The following is a 24,911-nucleotide window of genomic DNA, read 5'->3' as shown; positions in this document are numbered from 1 at the left end:
TATAGATTTACACTGATTGTCCTTTGTGGCTATACTGCATTCATCCAAGCTATTAATTTTATTCTTTTTCAGGCAAGATAGAAACAGAGCTTTCATGTCCTTCTGGCATTCTTAAACTCAGTCATATTTAAGATGCATAATTATGTTGTTTTGGGAACTTGGTGTTCCACTGTTCTCCACATTTTGAGCTACCTCTGCCAAAGTTTATGTGTGTGAAAATAGAAGAAATCTTTAAAAAGTCACTAAAGCTCTAGAACAGAAACAAAAGTGATAAATCCAGAATTTCAAAGCAAAGCAAAATATATAAAAATTCAAGAACAGGGGGATATTCATGTACATTTTCACAAACCTGAGGCTTTACATATAAGCATTTTGTCATCACTGTAGTTTAAGTGTCTTTGTACAAATGAAATTGTGACATTATCAAGAAGAAAATAAAAATTAATAATCTCAGGGTAAGGCACAGCCTATAAGCCTTTCATTTTGTTAGGGTCGGAAAAGCTTTTTATATTTTGTCCTTATTTATGTGCTTTTTCCTTTAACACTTTTTTCTTGTTTTTCTTCCTCTTTTTTCCTTTTTCTTTCTTGAAACAAACAATCTCAATCTCTACTCTCATCTAGGCTAATAATCTGAAATGAATAATTTATTCCAAGAATTAGATAGCAGAGTTTCCGCAAGCAGACCGTTTAACCTTTTGCATAAATTTATTAGACTGAAGTAATTCTGAACTTCTTGGTCTCTGATGTCATGGTGAACACCTGATGTCTGCTGTGCACTGCTTAACTGTTGGTGTTCTGCTCCATCTCACAACACTCTTTCTTTGCCCTGGCTGAGCATAGGAAACCATTCCAACCTGAATACTTGCCTAAACAAATTTAAAGTTTAAGAGAACATATATATTCCCCTATGAAGTCCTGAAATTAAGTTCCTGTGAGCAGCTGTACCAGCAAAGACCTTAAGTACTTTATCAAGCAGTGCCAATAAAGCTCACTGTACAGGGAGTAAATGTGCAGAAAGTGTGAAGGGTGAACAGAATAAACCAAGTCAGCCTGCCAATAAATAGGCCTGTATAATGTCTGCATGTTTCATTCAGCTCTGCTTTCTCACACATGCTCAGTGGAGAAGCTGGGAAATTAACTGTCATCATTTCTGCAAGCCAGGCTTTGCCTGAGAAGGGAAAACACCAGAGCTGCTGAGCGAGCCTTCCTCACTTGATTGCCTAAAGCATTCTTTAATTAAATGCATTTTGAAGGAAAAAAATCCTTACATCCTTGCACGGAACGGCAGAGCACTCTTCGGAATGCCCTTGAAAATGCCTAATTCCTTAAAATCAATAACCACTCATCACCTCAAACAGTCAAAAAGGAAATCTTGGCAGTGCAGGCTGGTCAGTGGGCAAGAGCTCAGCAGGCTATAATTTCTCTGGAATTTGTCTAGTCAAAGCCCTAAATTTTCTGTTTGGCAACTTGTGTATTTGTGCTTAAAATCAGAGAGTAGTCACAGCTCTTTTAAAATTTCAGCCCCAGCTCCTTTCATCTGACATAAATCATCTGCTGAAGGCAGCAGGGACAGGATGTCCTGAGCTGGGGACACATTCCTGTGAGAGGCTACTCTGGCTCCCAGGGAAGTTGGAGGGTAGGCAGAGTCTCCTTGACTTTGATGTGTTTTGGATGCGGCTGGTCATGTTTACATCTATTGAACCAAATAATTTCTTGTGGCATGGCTAATCAAATTATTGGTGATCAGTGATCAGGCCATGTGAGGTGAAGTGAGGACACACTCTGGCCTAACCCATTTAAAGGAGTGCCAACATTTTCAAACAAGATTGATCTATTAAAGCAGAGGAAAAAGTACAGTCTCTTTGAAATTAAAACTGGCATGTCTGTTTCTAAATTCTTAGCAGCAGTACAGCAAGCTGCAAAGAGATCATAGGATTGTTACTATAGGATATATAAGCCTCGATAAAAAGAACACGTCAGTAATTTCACAGAGTAGCTGAGATCGTTCAGTGTATAAACTGTATTTTTGAAAGCCAATTGAAACTGCATGTAAATAAAAGTCAAGCAATCACTATTATCTCCCTAGAAAAATACATGTTTGAGCAAATAGTGAATGTGCACTTAAACCTGTTTCTTTTGCACAAGCCTTAATTATGAGAGATTTGTCCTTTTCCATAAAAGTGGTAGACTGCATTATTTTTCACACACAACCCTAACTGTTCGTGTTTTCACTTATTTTTCTTAGCTAATGAAAACCCTTCAGCATGAAGACATTGAAGACTGGTATGGAGGTTTTCCTGATGACACAGATGTCAATGTCATATAAATTCAGTAGCTTGCCTTACCTATTTAAAGTCATATATGGAAGATGAATAAGATACTAGCCTGTCTCTTACTTTAAATGATCAATACAGAAAATTAATTATATTACATCTTTTAAAATACTTTTTCTTATTCCCATATGATTACTCTGATGCTTTTCTCTATGTATCAGCATCCCATTATTTATTTCTGTCCTGGGGGTGGTTGGTGTGTGTGCTAATACTAATTCATAAAACGAATTAAGAAAAATAATGCTGTGATATGTAAAAGAGCTGCAGTATGCAACAACCAAGACGGAATTTCGAAAAACATACTGCAATGCCCTTAGAATCAATACAGTGCTTGGTTTTGTACTGAGAAACTGGTATAACAGTTTACTTTGCAGTGGTGTTTTTTTCAACGATGTCTGAGCAGCCTGAAGACCAGCTTACAGAAAGAGAAATATCTAGACCAAAACAATTTCATACCCATCGCTAGCAATAACTGTAAATAAACATCCACATATACACATCCTTGTGCCAGATTTTCCTGTACATTCTTTAAAAGAATGGTCCCTATGTTGGGAGCTGAGTTTTGAAATGCCTTTCAAACTAAATCTGGGGATTTGAATTGTACAAATTTATCTTGCTTTTTACATTATACAAAATAATTTATTCCCACCCCCCACCCCCCCGAGTACTCCCAGCTAAGTTTAACCATGTTTAGACAGCTCAACAGCATTGCAGGAGGAATGCTGTGGGATATTTTTTGATAACAGGGATTTCTCCACGTTTTAGTTGAAGCAGGAATATTTCTGTTCTATTTTATGTGAGCTTATTATAGGAATTCTGCATTAACACTCCCCCCCAGGATTTTAACAGTGGCTTTATAGCTCACTGCAGATCCTGTTCATTTGGTGGGGTTTGTCACTGTTTGTCACAGTTGAAGCAAAAAGGAAGGACATTTATATTCTGAATCTTCTTGTCAGTGTTCTTGTTCTTAGTCTTCTCTTCTTCACACAAGAAGAAGCAAACATTGTCCTTGTCAAATGATAAATGAGGCACAATTGGTGACTTGCATGTTTGTCAACATAAGCAAGATCAAATGATTGCTCAGCAGGAAGAAGCCACAGGAAATCCAATGATTTTTGACTAATTAGCAAAATAATAATAACGTCTGCCTAGTGATTACCTTGTACTGGGTTGTGGCCTTTTATCAGGCAGCTGCAGACTACTGCTTTGAAGGGAACCAATGGTTTTCTTTGAAACTGGTGTCACGGACTTGGAGGATTTGTGACAAATCTTCTGAGACTTATTGCTCCTTTGTGTAGTAGCTATAATTGGGAAGAAAAATAAGCTTGTTTCTAAATGTTTAAAGAGGAAAGTACCTTCTTTCCAGATTTTTAAACTAGTTGGCATGTGTGTGTGTGTGTGCGTGTGCATGAGTGTGTATAATCGTTTTCAAAAGGATGAATAAATCTTAAGGGCTGTTAAAACCTACAAAAATATTAATCTATGTTTTCACATAGTAGCAGCAACAATAAAAAGGGCACAGGTTTACCTGTAATACAGTTTTACCAAAACCATAAAGATCAAGAAAATATTGGGAGTGAAGCCAGGAAGAAGGCCAACAGTTTGGAGCTTATAGCTTTTATTCTGCAGATCCCTCCCATGGATTTTCAGAGTTCCTCTGGAGAAACAGGCTGATCATGGCTTGGGTGGGGGCATACCCTTTGCTGGCTAAAAAACTGGCTAGATGGCCAGGCACAGAGAGTGGTATTCAATGGAGTTACATCCAGCTGGAAGCCAGTCACAAGTGGTGCTCCCCAGGGCTCAGTATTGGGGCCAGTTCTGTTTAAGATCTCTACCAATGATCTGGACAAGGGGATTGAATGCCCCCTCAGTAAATTTGCAGACAACACCAAGCTGGGTAGAAGTGTTGATCTGCTTGAGGGCAAGGCTAATTGCGGGGTCCTGCATTTGGGTCATAACCTCCCCACACAACACTACAGGCTGGGGCAGAGCGGCTGGGAAGCTGCCCAGAGGAAAAGGACCTGGGGGTGCTGGTCGGCAGCCAGCTGAACGTGAGCCAGCAGTGTGCCCAGGTGGCCAGGAAGGCCAACAGCCCCCTGGCTTGTGTCAGAAACCGTGTGGCCAGTAGGACTGGGGCAGTGACCGTCCCCCTGCACTGGGCACTGGTGAGGCCGCCCCTCGAATGCCGTGTTCAGGTTTGGGCCCCTCACTGCAGGAGGGACACTGAGGGGCTGGAGCGTGTCCAGAGACGGGCAGCGAAGCTGGTGGAGGGGCTGGAGCACAAGGCTTATGAGGGGCGGCTGAGGGAACTGGGGGTGTTTGGCCTGGAGAAAAGGGGGCTCAGGGGGGACCTCAGTACTCTCTACAACTAGCTTAAAGGAGGTTGTAGCAAGGTGGAGGTCATTCTCTTCTCCCAAGTAACAAGCGATAGGACAAGAGCAAATGGCCTCAAGTTGTGCCAGGGGAGGTTTATATTGGACATGAGGAAAAATTTCTTCACCAAAAGTGTTATCAAGCATCAGAACAGGCTGCCCAGGGAAGTCGTTGGGTCACCATCCCTGGAGGTATTTAAAAGACCTGTAGATGTGGCACTTAGGGACATGGTTTAGTGGTGGACTTGGCAGTGCTGGGTTAAACAGTTGGACTTGATAATCTTAAAGGTCTTTTCCAGCCTAAACTAATCTATGATTCTAAGTTGCATATATTTGCCTGCAGGATTAATCATGACCACAAGCCTGACCACCAAAGGTTTGAATGTACCAATTTCAGCCTGCAGTCAAGTGCTAAATTCAGCAATTCTTTCAGAGCAAACACCAAAGGCAGTCTGTACTTTGGGAAATGTGGGACACCACCTTTTCTCACATTAGCTCATTCACTGGCAAAGCACTAATGACACTGATTCAACACTGTGCAGGTGCCATACCCTTATTAGTCTCCTTACTGTAACCGCCATCAGCACAGTGCATTGTGTTCAGCAAATGACAAGCACTATCTTGGTGCACTGTGGATTGAATCTGGTTCCCTTTGAAAAACACCTTCATCATGCAGCCTGTAGAAATTAGCTGTAATCTGGCAATGTTAAATCTAGAAACTCCGAAAACTGAGACAACTGTAAAGCGCTACAGGTCAGACCTGAGCATGATTTGCAGAAGGCTGTGGAGCCAGGGGCAAAATGCCTGCCTAAATTACTGCCACCAGTTTCACTCTCAATGTGTAAAAACTTCAATACCTAAAGCCCAGGTACTGACTCCTTTTTTTTAGGCTTCTAAGTAAAATTGACTCATTTAAGAGGTGTTGAATAGCTGCAGCTCCCACTGAAATTATTTGGCCTCATAAATAAATTAAAGTTCAGAAATCTGTAAGTTGATGCTAACTGGCCTGTATGCTGGAGCCAGAATTCATGGACAGTCCCTAAGCTGAGGCTGACTACAGTTGTGGGTATCTGTCTCTCATTGTCGGGAGCACTAAAACTCTCTCCCATTAGTTAAATACAGCCCTCAGGGTGAATAACAGAAAAGGTATTCTCACAGATACTAAGTGGAAGTAGACAGGTCAGTACATTCAGCAATGCCAACTGCTAGGTGAGTTCAGCAAAGAATGTCATTGTGAGGTCTAAGCTGAAGGGTCCTCATATTCCTTCTATTCCTTCCATTTTGTTTGCCATTGATAAGCTAAATTTAGGTCTTCTGCTAAAGAGGGGGGGGGGGAAGCTTTCTTCAAAGCTCTGAAAGTGGTTGCTTATCTCAGAGGAAATACAGCTTTGTGGCTTTGGCTGGCATGGCATTGCTGGTGGGTTGGCAGTCACTGCTTCCTCCACTGAAGGAGAATTGGGTATGCACAGTGGCAAACTGTACATACATGTTTCAATATGCAGTTCATGCCATTAGTGTTGCGATCTTGGCAAGAGATCTGCTCCAGCTAAAGAATTTGGATTAGTCTGGGTCAGGCAAAAATCATTGTATTGTTTGCCATCTGATTATCTGCTCTCTTTTTGCAGAGCAACGGTACATACTGACTCTGGTGGGTGCTAGGGCGCAAGAAGTCACATCCATTTTCATCCTGCTAGGGCATTCTGTCTTCAGGTTGAGAGGAGGACATGACAATTCAGGTGCCACCAGTGGAGGCAATGGACAACACAATGTGCTTCTTAACACCATGGAAGGCTAAACATGGTCTTTTCAGATGGCAGTGAGGTAACAGATGATGGAAAGAAACTACCTCAAAGCATAAAAGCCAGTCACCAGTTCTACATGGAGCTCTCAATGTGTGACAGAAATAGTTGAAATGAGAAATAGTTCCCCTCCAACCCTTATCCCATCCCACTACTCATGTAATGGGAGCACTGCATAATGTGGTGGCCTGGACCTCTCCTTCCCTCCCTGACAGCCTCTTTTCCTGGCTCTGTCTGCTGGGTAGCAGCCAGTGGAAAGGCTGTGTCAAATCCCATTGCTATGCCAGCCTGAGCAGCTTCTGAATTATCCAGGTGGCTGTAGAGGTCTTTTCCCTGACAGCAAGTTTTGGTTCATTAACCATTGTCCATAACAGTGAAAACTTTAGTGACGAAAAGTTTCCTTCTGACTACAGCCACAAAGAGGAGCTTACAGGTAGAGGAAAGGCGGATAGGACAATACCTCCAATGTGCTGCCTCTTTCACCACAGCCAGTAAAATTTCTTACATACAGAGAGCAGGGAGGGCCCGCAGGTCTGTGCATAGCATGCAGAGCCAAGCCAGAGAGTGCCCAGCGAGCTGGCACCTTGTACAAGCTTCTCATTGGTATCAGGTGAGTTGAATCTTGCCAAACTATCAAACACATCTCTGCAGAGTGGTGCCTGAGGAAGCAGTGCATCTCATAGAGAGCACCACCTGAGTAGAATTGATTGCAGAACATTTTCTACTCAATTATTAGCTTAAAAGGGACACTCAAAAGTTTATCTTACTAAATTCTGTTGCACCCATGGATAGGTGCAGGGTCATTTCTGGGTTACAGACAGAGAAAATGTACTGTGTTCATATAAGAAATGAATAGAACAAACTTAAATAAAGTGTTGAATTCTACTGGGCCTTGAGTTGTTTTTTTTTCTTCCTTGTATTTCTTTAATCTTATTCCACAAGTTACAGATGTATGATTGATGTCCTGCAAATGAGCTATGACTGGGCATTACTTATTTACTTGATTTAAAATTTTTATTCAGTTGAATAACCCTACTGAGGTCGCAGTCTTGTTTCAGAGGAGACCTGGATGAAACAGGAGTGAAAATTTCACACAAATCTCCGTAAATTTCAAGACATACAAACACCAGCATTAAATTTTAACAATTGTGTATCCACAGGCTTTTAAAATGCTGCTAGCATTTCCTTTAAAATAATTAGGTCATGTTGCATGAATTACAGTTCTGCATCACTGTTACATATTTTTCTTCTGTCAAAGATAATTTCAATCCTGCCTGGTATATGATTCCCTCTTTAAGCTACACTTGCTTCTTTGTGATCCAGATGTGCAACCAGCTATTCAGGTATAACATGTAAAATCACAAACCGTGCAGCAATAGGCATGTGTTGATTTTTTAAGACTTTTGGTCCCATGTGTTTGATAGGTTCAGGATATTATAAAACTCTTGATATGCAGCTACTGTGGCTGCAACATCTTCCTGTTGGAACCCTGGTCTGTTCTTAACTCCCACCCTTATTGATGAAGCACTCACCTTTATATTATCCATAAAATTGGGCCTTATCTGTCAAAGATGGAGGCAGGTATGTCTTTTTCCAGTGGGACTATTCAAGTCCATAAAATTAAGCACATGAATAAAGACTGAAGCTGTAAATCATCAGCTTTTCAAGGCAGAAAAATGTTATGCATTGTATTTGCACAGTAAATAGCCTGTATGTTCTTTGTTGTTGAATATAATGCAATAATATGCACACATGGAATCAGAATTACAGCCTGAATTACTAACTTAAACTCTGGTTAAAGAAAAGAAGGTTCACATTTTCAGTTCTGAATGACAGGTGTGAAGGTTCTAAAACAATATTTAACATCACCTGATTTTTTTTTAACTTTGCCTTAAACAAACTAAAAATTTGACTTTTTTTTTTTTTTCTTATTTCCTCCTCCCCCCGCCCCCAAGCAAAAGCACAGAAAACATTTAGTCATTATCTTTCACTGGGCTGTTTCCATCCAATAGCTTTTACTATTGTGACTTTACCATCGCTCTGCAACTTTGGCAGCTAGTGGGAACTCAGTTCACAGTGTTCTTAGAAAGGACTGCTTTGCTTTTGAAATTGCCTTTCATTTTTTTCCCAGGTGCTTATGGCAGATAGCATGGGGTTAAGGCAAGCCTGAAAAATGCACACTCTTCAAGAAAAAATAGTGTCTGAGCTACTTTCTGCTCTCCATTTCACTGCCTGTATTTGGAGGTGCTGCATTGGTTTTGACAGCATTCACACCAGTCTATCTGAGACGAGGCTTTGGTTCATTGCCTTGCATATTCACAGACAAAAAGTGCATGGGTCCTTATATTCAATAAATTATTGATAGCGTTTATGCTGCTTTCAGAAGGCAGTAACAAAATGGTGGCACAAAAGAATTCCCCAGCCCAACATATTCTGTGCTTAAAATGCATTATTCAAAACCCCAGAAACCGAATGACCACAGGATGTTTTAGTTCAAGAGGGATGCCCACAAGTGTTTAACAAAAAGGCAAAATTACTGAATTTAGCTTACAGTCATGAGAAAAAAATTAAAATCGATACCGCATGATCTAATGCAAACCAGAGTCTCTATCATTAAGGGAAATAGCCTTCTTGAAAGAATAAAAATAGTTTCTGGAAGACTAGACAAGGCAAAAAGCAACTACACATTGTGAATACTAGCTTTTCAGCTTACAAATTTTTTGTGTTGCTTGGAGAGATAATATTTTAAGGGAAGTTTTGGGTTCTCTTTCACAATGGAAAACTCGTTAAAGAAATTAAGGTTTTACTAGCATTTAGAAGTGAATGTTATATTTTATGAGCTTGAATGGTTTATAATATTCTGATGTATGATTTCATTCTTGTTTATGTAATTTGATTAGCATAAGTAAAGCTTTACAGTTCTGCAGTTTGGGTCTTTCTTCAGTCTGGTAGGCCAAGCACTGACTGAAATTTATCTCTATATTCCTACCTGTCCTGGTTTTGGCTGGGATGGAGTTAACTTTCTTCTTAGTAGCTAGAACAGTGCTGTGTTTTGCTCTAATTTGAGAACAGTGTTGATAGGACACTGATGTTTTTAGTTGTTGCTGGGTAATGTTTATACTAAGTCAAGGACTTTTTGGGGTTTTGGGCCTTGCCAGGGAGAAGGCTGGAGGGGTACAAGAAACTGGGAGGGGACACAGCCAGGACAGGTGACCTGAACTAGCCAAAGGGATATTCCATACCATATGACGTCATGCTGGGTATATAAACTGGGGCAAGGAGAAGGTAGGGGGAGACATCCGTTTCTCTTGACACGGCGTTTGTGTTCCCGAGTGACTATGATGCGTGATGGAACCCGGCTTTCCTGGGGATGGCTGAGCACCTGCCTGCCCATGGGAAGTGGTTAATGAATTCCTTGTTTTGCTTTGCTTGCATGCATAGCTTTTGCTTTACCTATTAAACTGTTCTTATCTCAACCCCTGAGCTTTACATTCCCTTCTAATTTCCTTCCCCATGCCTCTGGGTGAGGAGGAGTGAGCAAGTGGCTGTGTGGTGCTTGCTTGCCGGCCGGGGCTAAACTATGACAAACCCCTGCAAAGTTATGGTCTGATCTGAATGGAGCTATTTGAGGTAGAAGTCACAAGAGCTTTATGTTTCTGGTGTAAAAGACAAAAACATTTTATACATTTTCTCACCCTCAAAATACCCTTGAACTCTTCTGATTCTTTGAATATCTCTTTCTCACTAAGACATGTTCTTGTGGGTCATCTTTGGAAAAGTTCCTTCTAGTAAAATCCAGCTAAAGCCATGGTTGCCATGCCCCCCTCTGCCCCACAAAGATAAGTCCTTGGCTTGCTGATGCCATCAGTCTTCTAGAACTGGCTGTAGTCTGTGATTTATAACCTAAAAGCTGCTTGACTGAAATTTGTGCCAGTGTTTAAAAATAAAGCCATATGCTCCCCGTCATTATTTAGATGGATGCAAGCAGTGTAAGGAAGAAGAGATTGCAAGTCTATGGAAAGACACATGATACCTCTACAAATCAATGAGAGTCTGTGGCAGACTTCCAAAACCTGTTACTTCCTGGTACCTTCTCTGTTATAATTTGTTTCCTTTAATATTGGTAATATGGATACCAGCAATTTGTGGTTGATTCAAAATACCAAATATATGCAATGGACAAATTCCAGCTAGCAATAAGATTCATGTAGTGCTTTAGAGCACCATTAATTAAACCTCACAGCATCCCAGAGAAGCAGGTGGCAGTATCTTCATTTAACACATGGGAAACAGGCAGAAAAAGGTTAGTGGCTCTCCACTGCATGAGTCAACAAACAGCATTGGTATTTGGGCTTTTCCGTTAATGTCAAGTTTCTAGACTTGCCACTCTCTTAAAGCCTCTGCTTGCCCACCTTTTCACTTGCTTTTGTGAACAGATATCATAACTTCTGATGACAGGCTACACAGTACCAGATATATGTCCCCACATGGGGTCAAATTCAGTTTTGCAGATGTAAATCTGCAGTAACTTACCTGATATTAATAATGAAATTATATTACAATATTGCACTGATATTACAATTGCAGAGGCTCACCATGGTATAAATAAGAGCTGTGTGCAGACCAGTTTATTAACATAAAGCAAACCAGAAGTGGATACTGATCATTGAGATACATTTCTTTGAAATGCCTTCTGCTTCATAGTTTGCTAGGGACACAAATGCCAGTTCACACTGATATAGTTTTGTACCAAAAGAAAAGGCAGTCTTTTCAAAGACAACTTCTTCTATTCTCTTCTCAGTGTATAAAGGCGTAACCAGACATTTCCTATTAAAAGTAAAAGGAATTATGCAGACTGAATATCCTATGCATCAACATTAAATTTTCTAACTGATGAGAAGAACGATGGGTGTGCTGCTATTTGTAACACAAAATGATCGGAACAAAAGTCAAAGCTGTAATGCATTCACTTACTTAAAAATGTGTATTGTTATACATGGCAATTAAAGAGTTTCAGACTATTCTCTATGTGATCTGCCTTTCAGATGAGACCTAAAATTGAAGCATTTGATTATGAAAGCTCAAGTGGCAGTTTTCATTAGAGGTGTTAACCCTAATATGCTCTCCAAATTCTAAATCAGTTCATCATGCTCTCCCTTCCTAAATTCTCCATGGCTTTCATGTGGTAAAATATTCTTCTCTTGCATTCCTAAAAACTGGTTTAAAAGTATTACTCACATCATATGGCTACCTTGCATATCCATTTCAGTAGTGAATGAAGTGCGTAGACTTTTTATACAGCCTATAAATTAAGAAAACTGACCATTTGATACGCATAGTATGTTCTTTCCATCTACCTTGACAGAACAGTCATTAAATAAGAAATCTCTTTTATCTGTATTTTGATAGGCACAAAGCTCTAACTTTTGACTGGGAAAGGATCTCAGCATTTCCATAACTAAATAATAATAGTAATAATAATGTGAATACACTTATTAGAAACAGCTCAAATATCTAAATTCTGTTGGTGGGCTCTGAAGATAGAGACCTAAAAACTTCACAAAATAATTTTAAAATGTTTTTTCCCAGGCAGTCTCTTACTGAGGGAAGGGTTTCTTCAGGTGCACCAAAAGCCCACCACACTCCGTTCAGGTCTCACAAAACTCAGCTGCATTGACTTTTAGAAATTAGACAAATGATGTAGTCTTGAGGGATAGACAAGGGCTCTTGGCACTCTTGGCAATTTAAAAATTTGTGAGTGTAGTAATCATATACCAATATTCTTTTCCAGCTTTCCATTAAGCATTATTTGTATTCTTTGAAACAGCAGTTGAGATAGGACCTGGTTTTGTATATTTGTACTCTATCTAGCAAATCCAAGCAAAATCAATATTTGTAAGATAGGTAAAGAGGTTAATTTAATAACAGAGACAATATCTTTTTAGCCTCATTAGCTAATATTCTCTTCCAGGAGTTCAAGAAGTAGCAGATAATTAACACATCTGCACAACATAGGTTTTAATTTGCTTGTGACTTAAAAATGAACTTAGTTTGAATTACTGTATATTCTGTAATGCGTGCAAACATAATCATTGATACAGTTCTCACTAGTGGCAGAGCGAGGTGCCTATGTCATGTTACAAATGTACAGAATTTAGTGGTGCCTACTGACATTTATAAAAAATGCTGTTTTACCTAATTCCATGTTCACTTTTTCTTTTTAATCACAGCAAGTAACTCAGTAGCAAATGTTCTTATATATAAAGCGTGCTTGGAATAGCTTCACTACTGAAAACCTGACTGAGAGAAAAAGCACACAGGAAAGCAAAAAGAAGAGGGAAGTAGAATTTTAATAAACGTTTATTCCCAGGTGGACATGGGTGTACTGTAAATATACCACAGTGGTATCAAAGCAACATTTCTTTTGAACTGAAGAATGCAAATTAGGTTTACCTTACTTCCATATCATTTGGTGGTTTTAATCCTAATAATGTATTATTTTCAAAGGAAAGCTAGCTGTGCTCTGCCCTTGTTTTTTGCCTGAAAACTGGGTCTTGCTAACGATTCCAAACTTCCTAGCTGTCAACATTTTTACAAGGTTTGAAACAAGTTTATTAATAAGTTAGGCTGGGAAAATAATCTTCTGTGGGTAAACTATTGATCATTTGTAACTGATGATATTTTTCAACAGCTGGTGCCACATACTGCCCTCCAATAATACATATCAGTAATTCTCCTTGTAGTCCAGGGGAGTTGTATTTGGGTACTTTAATGCTGAACTTGGCTAAGAGTTCAACATGCTTAAATGTTTGTAGTGTGCAACTTCAGTAATATTCAGGTGCCATGGTGACAGCAGCATTTAGAAACTCATTCAGGGTCCAGGTCTACTACTTCTGATGTCAGTCAGGTCTTTCTAATTACTACTGGCTGGAGCAGGGTCAAGTCCATGTTACATATGGAAGCGTGTTCCTCCCCAGGAGTCAGCTTGTCTGCCTAGATTGTATTTATTGTCACCTTGGTACTTTCCCTTAGAGATACTTCCTTATATCTATTGATCTTTTCTTTCCATAGATTCACTGATTTTCAGTTTCATCATTTTGTAGTACAGTGGATAATGATGACTTGTGGGTCAATCCACACTATTTTCACTTTTTATTTGTTAATTTTTCTTCTTTCTCTGATGGTTGTATAAGATGTTTATACCATAGAAAAGATGAGTTCAAAGTTGGTAATTTTTCAACTTTTCATATTAGGAAAAGTTTTAGGATTACTTATGCCTCTTCTTTGTGAATTTGTGCAAAATGCAGTCAAGGAAGATCTCTTGAAAGGTAAGTTTATGTGTGGTTTCAGAGAGGAAGAGATACGGCACATCTTTGCTGTCAGTGCAAGATGTGAAACCCATGGAAGAGTTGAGGAGTATTCAGTAAAAGACCCTTAAATATGAGGATTCAGGGGAAATTACTCTGAGTACTCGTGTATCTGCTGAATTGTAAGACCAGCTTTTGGCTCCCATCTCCAGAATGAAGAGAATTACTCCCTTCTTTTCAGGGTAGTCGTAAGTTCCCACCTCTTGGTTTTGCTGATGCAGTAGGTCCCCTGGGGTTTTGCATTTTGCCAGGGGGTATGCCTTATGTAAGCCCCTACACCTCTGCTTGTGCACCCGTATACTATGTGTCTGTGGTGCTGTTCAAACACCTGTGCGGCAGGCAGATTGACAGTCATTATAAAGAAATAGGTAGTCAAGCTGTTATTTACTCCATTCCCATGTTAAAAAGCTAGTCCGGGATTTATCTCACCTCATTTTAGCACTTAACTGTTAACTTAGCTAATTTCCCAGGCTCCCTCTACTGTCAGTGGAGAAAAAAATAGTTATCTCCTGATCACAGTTCATCAGCTGTCTTTTAACTGCTATCTTGGGATGGGGTGATTCATCCTCCTGAAGTGCTCCCTACCTTACCCTGACTATAGAAGAAGACTAGGTGTCTAACTCTTAGATGGCTAAGATGGCTAATGACAGAAGAGATAAATGGCACTCTTGCAAAGTATTTTATACTTGTTTTATGCAAAGAAGGTACATGGTCAAGCATCTGGTGTACAGCTACCAACCCTCAGGCCTGCCTGTGACTCAGGAAAAAGGACTTTTGCTCTTATAATGAACCCATCACTTGGCCATGTGCCTTATTTGCTCTGAACTTCATTTTTCTCTTCTGGGAAATGCATGAAGACCTATCTTCAAGATCTCACAAAGTTAAGTTCAAATTGTTAAAAGGTTTAGACAGTCTTAAAACAAAGGCTGTATGTAAAGGTAACATACAATTTTTAATGGCTGTGATGGGAAGGTCTATTCCGTGAATTACAGTGTATATGTAGAATGTCTTCTGGTTATAGTTAAAACCACTTAAGGGATCCAGGTACCTCTTTTGTTATTTTCAATGACCTATGGTCTAGAAGAAATATTCTTTAAATCAAGCTTAGCCTCAGCTTTTTATCTCAGGTAAATTCCTGAGGCATTTATAAGGCAGGTAAGCAGGCAGTAGAAATTGAGAGCTTTGGATTTTTTATAGAAGTCGTGAGAGGATAAAACTTTACAGGCATTGCTTTAAAAAGATTACCCCTTAGACAATCTCTCCTACCACTGTCAACAGAGAAAACAAGTTAAAAGCTTGAGTTAAATGGTTTGTATATAATACATTGTCCTTTTGAATAACTGAGCTTGAATCCATTTGAATCAACAATATTACCTGTCATAAGGAACTACAGTTTTCAATATCAAAGTATCTTGAATAAAAGCTATTACGCTTTTTTAAATAAAAAGTGATTTCATCTGTGCTTTTAGCAGCAGAAGTCCTACTGTTAACTTTACATTTATTTAATGTGACTTTTCTGTGGATACTTACTTGCAACACTCTACTGACGTAGCTGTGGCTAAGCAACATCCCTTATTAGAAGATTCAGTAAGACTAGAGGGAGAGAGCCCTGGTCAATGCATACATTTCCAATTTTGCCCCATGTGCAGCCTTCCTTTAGGTTTCAGTTCAGGACATAACACATTGTTGTTCTGTTGTTGGGAAATTTTGCTTTCATTTGACTTATTTGGTATGTATGAATTCAAAAGGGAAGAGTCTGGGAAGAAAAAAACAACATTGCTGTCAATTCTAGTAAATGCAAAATAAGTATTACTGTTAAATCAGAAGTAACTGCTGCTACTGCGCAACTGTGACTATTTGCCTTTGTCTTCCTATGTGTTTTGGTCTGCAGCCATTAATAGCTTGGAGTCCATGAAGCAGTAGCGAAGGGGAGTGTGTCAGAGCAGCAGGCCAAAATTAAATTACAGCAACCTCGCGCTTTGCATTAAAATCTCCACTAAGCAATGGAGGCTTGTAATCGTCCAGATTTTCCTTAAAGACAATGGCTCTCCATGCAACTGGCTACACTCAGTTAATTCATGCTGTCAGCTTCCTTTATTGGCTGTGGGGAATGCAGTATTGATTCTTGAACTCAACAGCAGCACAAAGAGCCACTAGTGCATGGTCAAAATGCAGCAATAAAGGGCTGGCAGCTTGAGAAAAGCAGCCATTCCATTGCACAAACAAGGTCAATTAGAGGACAGTGCAGCATAATATAAATAGCATTAGCAGCCCTCTTCAACCATGATGAGACCATGCTGGGAAGATGACAATAAATAAAATAAGGTTTAATGCAGAGTAAATACAAAAGCATTTAATGTAATTTAATTTAAAATCTTCTTCCCTTTAAAAGCCATCAATTAAAAAATACTTATCTTAAAAAAAAGACTATTCTTTTCAGGTAAATCTCTGTACAAATTAATTATGTACATATGTAGAACTGGATGGGAATGTATTGTTTAATAAATGGTTAATTCTTAAATTACAGTTGTGGGATATTATGTCTGTGTAATCCCTTACTTTTTATTAATACAAATCTTTCAGTGTCAGTTGAGTGTAATAATAGGACAAAAGCGTATCTGCATTTTTACTTCAGAAGTTAAAAAAACTTGCAAAGGATCTTTATGTCCTTCTTTAAGATCTTGTAATTATTATCTTTTTCACATAAGAGACTTTTTCTTGTTATTATGCCAGCTCAGAATTAATTACAAATGTAACATATATCATTCTGCTAACACATAGAGTATGCTAAGCGAATTAGGCTCTTAAAAGAGATAATGGGCCTCAGATAGGCAGCTGATAAACCTAGACTGTAAGAAAGATGAAAAGGTTTCAAAACTATTTGTTTAGACAGCAGAAGAAACAATTGTTTCAAAGCCCTGTTAAATAACAAATGTGCTGAAAGATGACAAAAGAGTTTAGAGCTCTGGTTTACCTGTGCAGTCTTACAATTTTTTTGGCAGTACAAGCTTACTACTGGACCCTTCCTCACTTTATTAAGCTTTTTTAAGCATTAACATCAATTTTGAGTGTACTTAACATCCATTAACACTGGAAGTACTTTGACTGAGACCTGTGATGGAGCATGAAGTCGTCATTGTGTATCATGTAGAACTGTATCCTGTATCTGCCACAGCGCAATAATAACCATACCATTCTACATGTAGTAGGTGTAAGACCTTTGAGGAAGGATAGAAATAGCAAGGCTTTCCTTATAAAACAAACGGGCCTTTCAAGTTGTTCTACAAGAAATTCCTTCCTACATTTTCAATGGAATCAGTAGAAGCTCTTTGCCTCAGAGAGAAAAAAAAAAATGCCTTCTGAACTGACTGGAAGTATGGGAACTTTTTTCAGCTATTAAGTAGACTAACGAGTAAAAGGCTGTTTCTATTTTTAAGAGCTGGAAATATCAATACAACTTCAAGGTAATGAGGAAAAGAGGAACGAATTAGCGAATAATCCTGCCAGCTAGGAAGCACAAGGTAGAGGATGGCAAGTTTTAGTATGTATGTCCTAGGCTGGGACTTCAGTTTCTTGGCAAGTGCAGCTGTCCTTAATTAATTTTTTGAAGTTGCTGGGTTTTGTCAGACAAGGTAAAACCAGAAGACAAAGAAAATTGAAACAAGACAAATACCAATAAAATAAAGGAAGAATGTACGAGAATTTCTGATTTTTTTGTCGCAAGGAAATCTTTATTTTCTGGACTATTTTTCTGTCCTTCATTCTGGAGCTGAGGCAGATTACAGGGTAAAAGTCCTTGTTAGGCAAATAAATGCATTCAGTGACTTGTGACCAATTATCTCCTGTGCATATTTTTGCTTCTCCTTAGTTCTTCTTCCTCTTCAAGTATGTAAGCAATTGGACTGGTTTGGGATTTGTTCCTTTTCTGCAAGACAAGATTGACTAATAGTGTAATTAAAATAATAGTTTTTAACAATAGTTTTTGTAGAGAGTATCAGTGAAGCAAATGCCTTCGAGCGGCTGACTGGAAAGTTTTTTGCATCTTTTAGAAGACAACTTTAGGTGGAATTAGTGTGTTCTGAAGGAAAATCAGACAAGCTAGTTGTGTATCTCCTGTACCAAAGCAGAATAATAGTTGTAACAAGATTTGTAGGAAAAAGTATCATTTGTAGTCTTGTTTTGCATTATGTATACTTTTTATTGATCTTTTTTCATGTTACTCAAGAATTATGGAGACCAAATATATATTACTTGGGGCAATTCAGTAATTTTATAAAGAAATTTCTTCTTTGTTTCTTGACTTTGAGACTGTAAAATATTTTATTCACAGGGTGAATGGAAGCAGAGTGGATGGAAGCAGAGTGTTTCTGTGAGCTCCTTGGTATTTACAAGAAATGTGTGGGACAGCGCATCTTGTTTCCTCATACATGGCCCTCATGTCTCAGTGATAGCAAAGTATTTCTTTCTTCCTTCATCTCCTTTTTTGCTCATAATTTTTATCCCAATGTCCCATAAAGGTATATAATCATGGAACGAAATTAACTCTGGAACATAACACTAGGTGACAACTTCTGACTTCTAGTGAGATGCTTCTAGAAGTTTACTTCTAGCTTGTAAGGGTCAGAGATATAGCTACATTAAGAAGTTCTCCCTGTTCAGATACCTTCATTCACAGGCATTGCTACTAATTAAATGAATGTTTTCAAACACTTCCCAACACCATCAAACTGTAATTCCCTTAGGGAATGAACTTCCCACCTTCATGTCCTTTTGGAGATGTGAGAGATAATCCTGTCACTCCTAAGGTGTCACTCTGAAAAGCAGCAGCTATTCCACAGCTGACTGTCTTGACACCTTGTTATCTCATTCTGGAGAGAAACAGGTACTTTTTTACTGTAATTTTCTTTTCAAAATAGGCCTCAGGAATATGTTTTAAGATTGTAAAAAGTGTGTCTCCTCTGACTAGGGTGGGTTGGAATAGAGAGAGAAATTCAAAGAGGTAGCAAATGGAGACTTACAGCTACAAATTTTGCACCTCCCAGCAGATATATGTAAAGGAGAGGAGGATGCTGAGTAGTCCAAGAGCCAGGAGACAATTTGGAGAAAGACAAGTGCCAAGGCAATGTGTTCCTCAGAAATTTGGAAAGCTGCAAGTTTTGACTGCGGCTCAAACTAGGAAAGTCTTTTTCCAAGTCCCTAGAGGGAAGCATATGATTTGACAACATACCTCAGAGGAGGCAGAGAGAGGAAAATATACTGGATATAAAGATGACAGATTTTTACTCATTCTTCATTCCTGAAAGTGTAAAGTAATTTTCTAGAAAGTCAAGGCATATGGTTCTAGGTTCAAGTCATTCTCCAGCCTCACCATGAGGAGATCAAGAAGCAAGAATTTATATTCTTTTTTTTTTTTTTTTTTTCTTCTGGGCCATGCAAGAGAAGTGAAACTCCACATAGAGCCTTGTTGTCCAAGTCTGTAAAAGAAAGAAAAATGGGAAGCAGGATTTGCAAAACATTGGTTCTATATCTTACTGAAAGAGACCAGCCTTTGAAACACAAACAAGTCTAACGTGTATAACACCTGGGAATGGAGTCAATTGTTTATATTTATGAAACATAGGAATGTCATGGTTGAGAATGTGAAGTGTTCAGATGTCTGGAATCAAGAAGATTGCAAGCCCAACCTCCATAACCATGTATTTAGGAATGCAGAGGATATCACAACTCTAAAGAAAAACATCACAATGTAAAAGTGCTTATAAGCACATTTAAAACTAGGGAATTTGCAGAAAATATTTTATCATGAGACAAAAACTGTACAAAATGTAGGAATGGGAAAGCCTTATATGTTTGCCTCAAAGATCTTGAGTCAAAACAACTCATCAGAGGAACTGTGAGAAATTTTGTTTTGGTATTCTACTATGTCTTAGCACCATTCCTTTCCTCCTTCTTCATTACATGATCCATCTTCCAGAGGGGTACAAGTAGCAGCAGCCAGTGGAGTCTCAGTTTATTTGCCTCTTTGAAGTGTCTCATCAGAGATTCACCACAGACTTGCTTTACTGTCACATATCTTTGTCATGCTTGTATTCCTGGAGGTGAGTGAGGAAACAAGTAAGATACGCGCAACTCTGGTAGGTCAGTCAGTCTCATGCTCAGATTATGTTATGGGAACAGAGCTGCAGATGGTATCATTGGAGGAACTGGTTTGGATTCCCTTCAGAAAGTGATTTTCATGCACAAAAGTGGCTTTAGGAAAGGGCAGTTCAAAGAGGAGGTTTTCACCTTGGGTTTTTTCTTATCCTGGCTGTACTCATAGCCAAGAGCTGTATGGTGGTAAAGGTTGAGAAATGAGAGCCTGCTTTTTCCATGTGATGACCAAACAGTCTCAAGAGCTGGATTTGTAAGTCTTAATGGGTAATGATGCTTATAGGAAAGCTGTATTGCTAGCATGCCAGGGGTTATTATTCAGTGCCGAAGATGACCCCAAAAAACAGTTCCCACTTAAAAGGAACATGGGATTTCACAAATGGATTTTGTGCTTGCAAGGAGAGGGAAAGACACGACACTTTACAAACGAAAGTCCTTTCTGCTTTATAACCTCTTCACCCTTACAGGGCAGAGCAATAGAGGATTCTGAAATGAATTGTACAGAATCCGTGTGTTATGTGATGTGAACCATGGACAGAGAACATCTAAATGTCTCTTGCAAGAGTCTGTAAAGCCTACTTTTTTCATTCTTTAAATACACTTTGCATCTGTTTTTGCTTATGTATCCTGGTTAGGTTCCCAATGCTGCCCTTGTAAAATACCTCTTAATGACTCTTTTCTTCCTGTGGGCTCTTCCTAAAATCTTTTTATCAAAAGAGCCTTTTTTTTGTTTTTTTCTGCATGTATATAAACATTTAGACATCAAAAAGGCTACAGTAGGTAAAATCATTTCATTAATGATAGAAATAAATCTAGTCGTAAAATATGCCTATGAGATGATGAAAAAAGACATATCTTTTTAATTTACATACCATTTCATTAGTAAATTTATAATACAGTTAGCTCAATAATACAGAAAGAAAAATCTTGTGAAATGTGTTGATACCTCTTCAAAAATGAAAGAAAAGAGGAAAAGACTTTTTTTTTTCCAGAATAATTGTTCTGAACTGATGGTACAAAAAGAGTAAGAATGACAGTTCATTCCAAGTGACCGATCTTGGTACTCTCTTGTGCTTAAATGATGTGTTCTGAAAATGTAAGTCCTAGGCTCCTTAGCAACCTTCAGTATCCCCTCAGTGTCCTTTAAATAGCTTCTCTTTTCCTCTTGTCCCTGCAGAGAGCAACAGCTTCATTTCTACCCCTGTCTGGAAATACTAGAATAAGATAAGTGGTTTATAAAAGAAAAAAGAAAAAACACCACAAACTTCTATTTTACCCAAACACAGTAATCAGTATTTTAGATATCATGCTAGCAAATACAGAGACATCTTTACATCCATGGCACTTTCCCACCTCTTCAGAAAAAAATGTGAAGACCTATTTCCTGACATCTTTCCAGATGCCGAAGTTACCAGAATTATTTTCAAATTGCCTTGTTTTTTAGAAGAAAATCTAAATATTTGAAATCACAACATCTTAAAATCAGGAAATAGTCAAGTTAATGATTTTCCAGGGCCTATATTTCCTGGCAAGTACTGCACTCCACTCTAACACAGCATAGTCTTCAAGAGATTATCTTTGAATGTATAGGCAATCAGATGATGTATGCAGTTTGTCTAAAGCTGGTCAAAACCCACAGTATTAAAGAGGAATATATGTTATTGTTTAATACAATGACATGCATCAATAGTTGTTGGATGGAAACTGAAAGAAACAGTGCTGCTAAACCCCAAAGTGCGCCATTATTGGACAATAATGTGTAAGCAAAATGCATTGTTATGATTATAAATAGGCCATTTCTAAAGGAAGTACAGTAGATGCAGATGGGAATAACGAATCATGCATGAAAAGAAATGACCTTTGATGGAACAAAGAACAGTAAATAGAAAAGACTTCATGAGACTTCACTCTGCTAAAAGGAGGAAGAGTCCTTGTTTGTCAGAGTGGTACTGGGGAAGTTGCACATCTCCTGCCTGTTGGTTTGACTGCATCCAGTTCACTGCAATTTGCAGTGCATGCAGACTGTCCGTGGCATGTGCAGGTTAGTAAGGGCATATGTGAATATTCAAATATTGCCTCTGGCTGTTTATCACTGCTGAATCTAAACAGAGAATGGACAGGATTTAAAACAACATAAGAGAATCCAAGGCACCCTCAGCCCCATTAGAAGAGATAATAAAGATGATTCATAAATGGAGCTGTGCATATCAACCTTCAGAGAGAGGTTTAAGCCATTGTTTTGGGGATATTCAGCCTCAGGAAGTAGAAGAAAGATGACTTTACTTCACCTCAATAGCTAGGATTGTAAACTGGGAGTGTATGTTAATATAGAGACTGAAATTTAATTATTTTATTTTTCAATGACATTCACAGTCAAAAGTCATATTATCACTTAGTGATACAAGGAGAGAATGGTATCTAGCAATATCATCAAGAATGAAGACCTAAAGACCTTTTTCACTCAATAGAAAATCACAAAATTCTGTACAGAAATGTCTTAAAACAGATAGAAAGCCATGAAGCCCCAAATTTTGGCAGAAAATGTAGAATGGGAATATAGAGTAAGAACCAGAGTAAAATTATGAAGAGTTATCATTTTTTTTTCAAATTAGTCTTTCATTTAACATTCACTGAGTCAGTGTATGAATGCTGACTGAAACACTGAATTTAAACAAGAGTTTGGTCTTAATGCAGAAATTAGTACTGTAACCAGCCACAAAACAAATGTTAACTGTTCATCACTGAATACATTTTCCAAAAGGGCTTGTCTGCGTATGTTTTATCTCAAAAGTTGCACAAAAGACATCCTTCTCAAAATAGGGCCAGTCTTGAAATCAGCACATCAAAAATTCAGTGCCATGTAGCCTCTCTGAATTCTAGGCTTGGAGCTGCAGTTGCAGTGCCAGTAGAGACCAGAAAGCTTTTGGCAAGATCTTTCCAGTTTTGGCTCATATGCAAAAACTGTGTAACATTCTCTGAGTTTAAATGTTTAGGGAAAATGTCACATTTTTCTACAGTGAAAATTATTTTTTTGTTAATATTTCTTTCATATGAAATCACATGTATAATAATGCATTTATTCACTATATATATTCTCATCTGAAGGTATCCAAAGGATTCATCTTTCATATTTTTCTAATACTTCTCCCCTCGAAAAATAGTAAGTTGAAACTATGGAATTAATTTTTTACATTCTATTTTTATTTTCTATTTCAAATCATTATTTCAAAAAATCATTAAGGAATATCAGTCTCATGAAAGCCTGTGTTTATTGTCCTGTAAACTGATGTCCACCAGATAGAAAGAAACCTTTCAGTCAGTGATGGTAGACCAAGGATTCAGCACAGCTGTGAACATCCTTTAGCCACATTGTGAGCATTTCTGATATATACCCACCCTCACCTGTCAGGTTGTGACCAGGAAAAAGGGTGCCAATGTTATTAATTGTTTCTGAACTGACAATGTTATTGCAGTAAAGAGGCCTGCTTCTATGAACCACTAAGTAGCGTGTGAAACAGAGTATGATTTATCTTCAGCCTTGGAACTTCTACATCAGTTTTGATTATCTGCATAAATTCAGTCCACAGTTAAATGCTCTGGTAGTTTTATTTTTGTTTCTGCTTCTGTTATACAGCTTTCCTATATTCTTGCTTCAGTCCTACTGAAAACAACACCAGTTTGAGGCTTTCTTGTGGTAAGAAACTCTTGACTCTTTCTGTGGAAATGAATTACAAAGGTTTCTTAAACTATAAAGACAGAATGAAGAGACTTACATATGCTCGTGGGCTATACTGCTCAAAGTACAAGCTCTCATATCCATTCATATGAACTAATGCCATAGAAAAAGATGTTGCAATTTCAGACCCACAGTTTCCCCTCACATCGATCACCCAAAGCTGTTGACAGGTGGATTCATAAGCCTCCAAAACATGAAAAAAAGTGTATCAAATAACAAACAGTTAGAGGTAGAACGTGAATCCATTGCCTCTATTCTAACACACAAGAGAACATTCAATAAGGTTAAAATTAAAGAAAGTTACAATAGTTTTTCACCCATTGCCACTAGAAGTTACAAAGATCAAGAATTCAGGAAAATTAAGAAAGGAATCCAACTTTGTAAGTAAAGTAGTTCCTGTCAGCTTAATTAGCTATAAGCATGTGATGTAATGAATGTTAAACTTTACATTTTGGGATAAAAGCAGTCTTGATTCTTCTATTAATTACGAAGAGACTTAGGGTGTGAGGCAGCTAACTTTTATGAGCCTGCGTCAGGATTTTTAAATCTCCCTCTGGAGCACTAAGTGTTTCCAAATAGTGTATGATAACAGGTGAACCTTATTCTGACCCAGGATGGCAATTCCCCTGTTTCTATCTACCTAAATAAACATTTTTGATTAAAAAACTTGTTTATGATATTACCACATTGGCCTTTAAGTCGAAATGCAATTAATTAATTCTTCTGGAGAATGGCCCAGTTGTAAAAGATGGAACAATCTGATTTTTATGAAGTTCCAATCTTATCAGCTTAAAGAAAAATAAGTATTTATCTGTAGATATATACATTAATTTCGCAGTGCATCCAAAAAGAAATCCCACTTCATTAAAGAAAAATTAAAGAAGCTCCAAATATGCAATTGCTGAATTTTTTATTATTCCTTTGATTTTAAAGCTATGTATCTTGTAAGCAGGTTGTTAAAATAATGGCACCAATAGCGCTCATCTGAATATGGGTTTTCCTCTTTCATGTGCCTAGTACTACATTGGGCTGTAGGAAATTAAATAGTAACACCAACACCCACAGGAAGAAAAAAAAATAAGAATGTGTGTGTGAGAAATATTTCCTTAATAGCTGTGACTGTGAAGGATAAAATTACCCCAATAAGTTATAAA

The sequence above is a fragment of the Falco cherrug genome, chromosome 3, assembly GCF_023634085.1.
Source record: "Falco cherrug isolate bFalChe1 chromosome 3, bFalChe1.pri, whole genome shotgun sequence".
NCBI classification, from domain to species: domain Eukaryota; kingdom Metazoa; phylum Chordata; class Aves; order Falconiformes; family Falconidae; genus Falco; species Falco cherrug.
Note: the sequence above shows the minus strand (reverse complement) of the source record.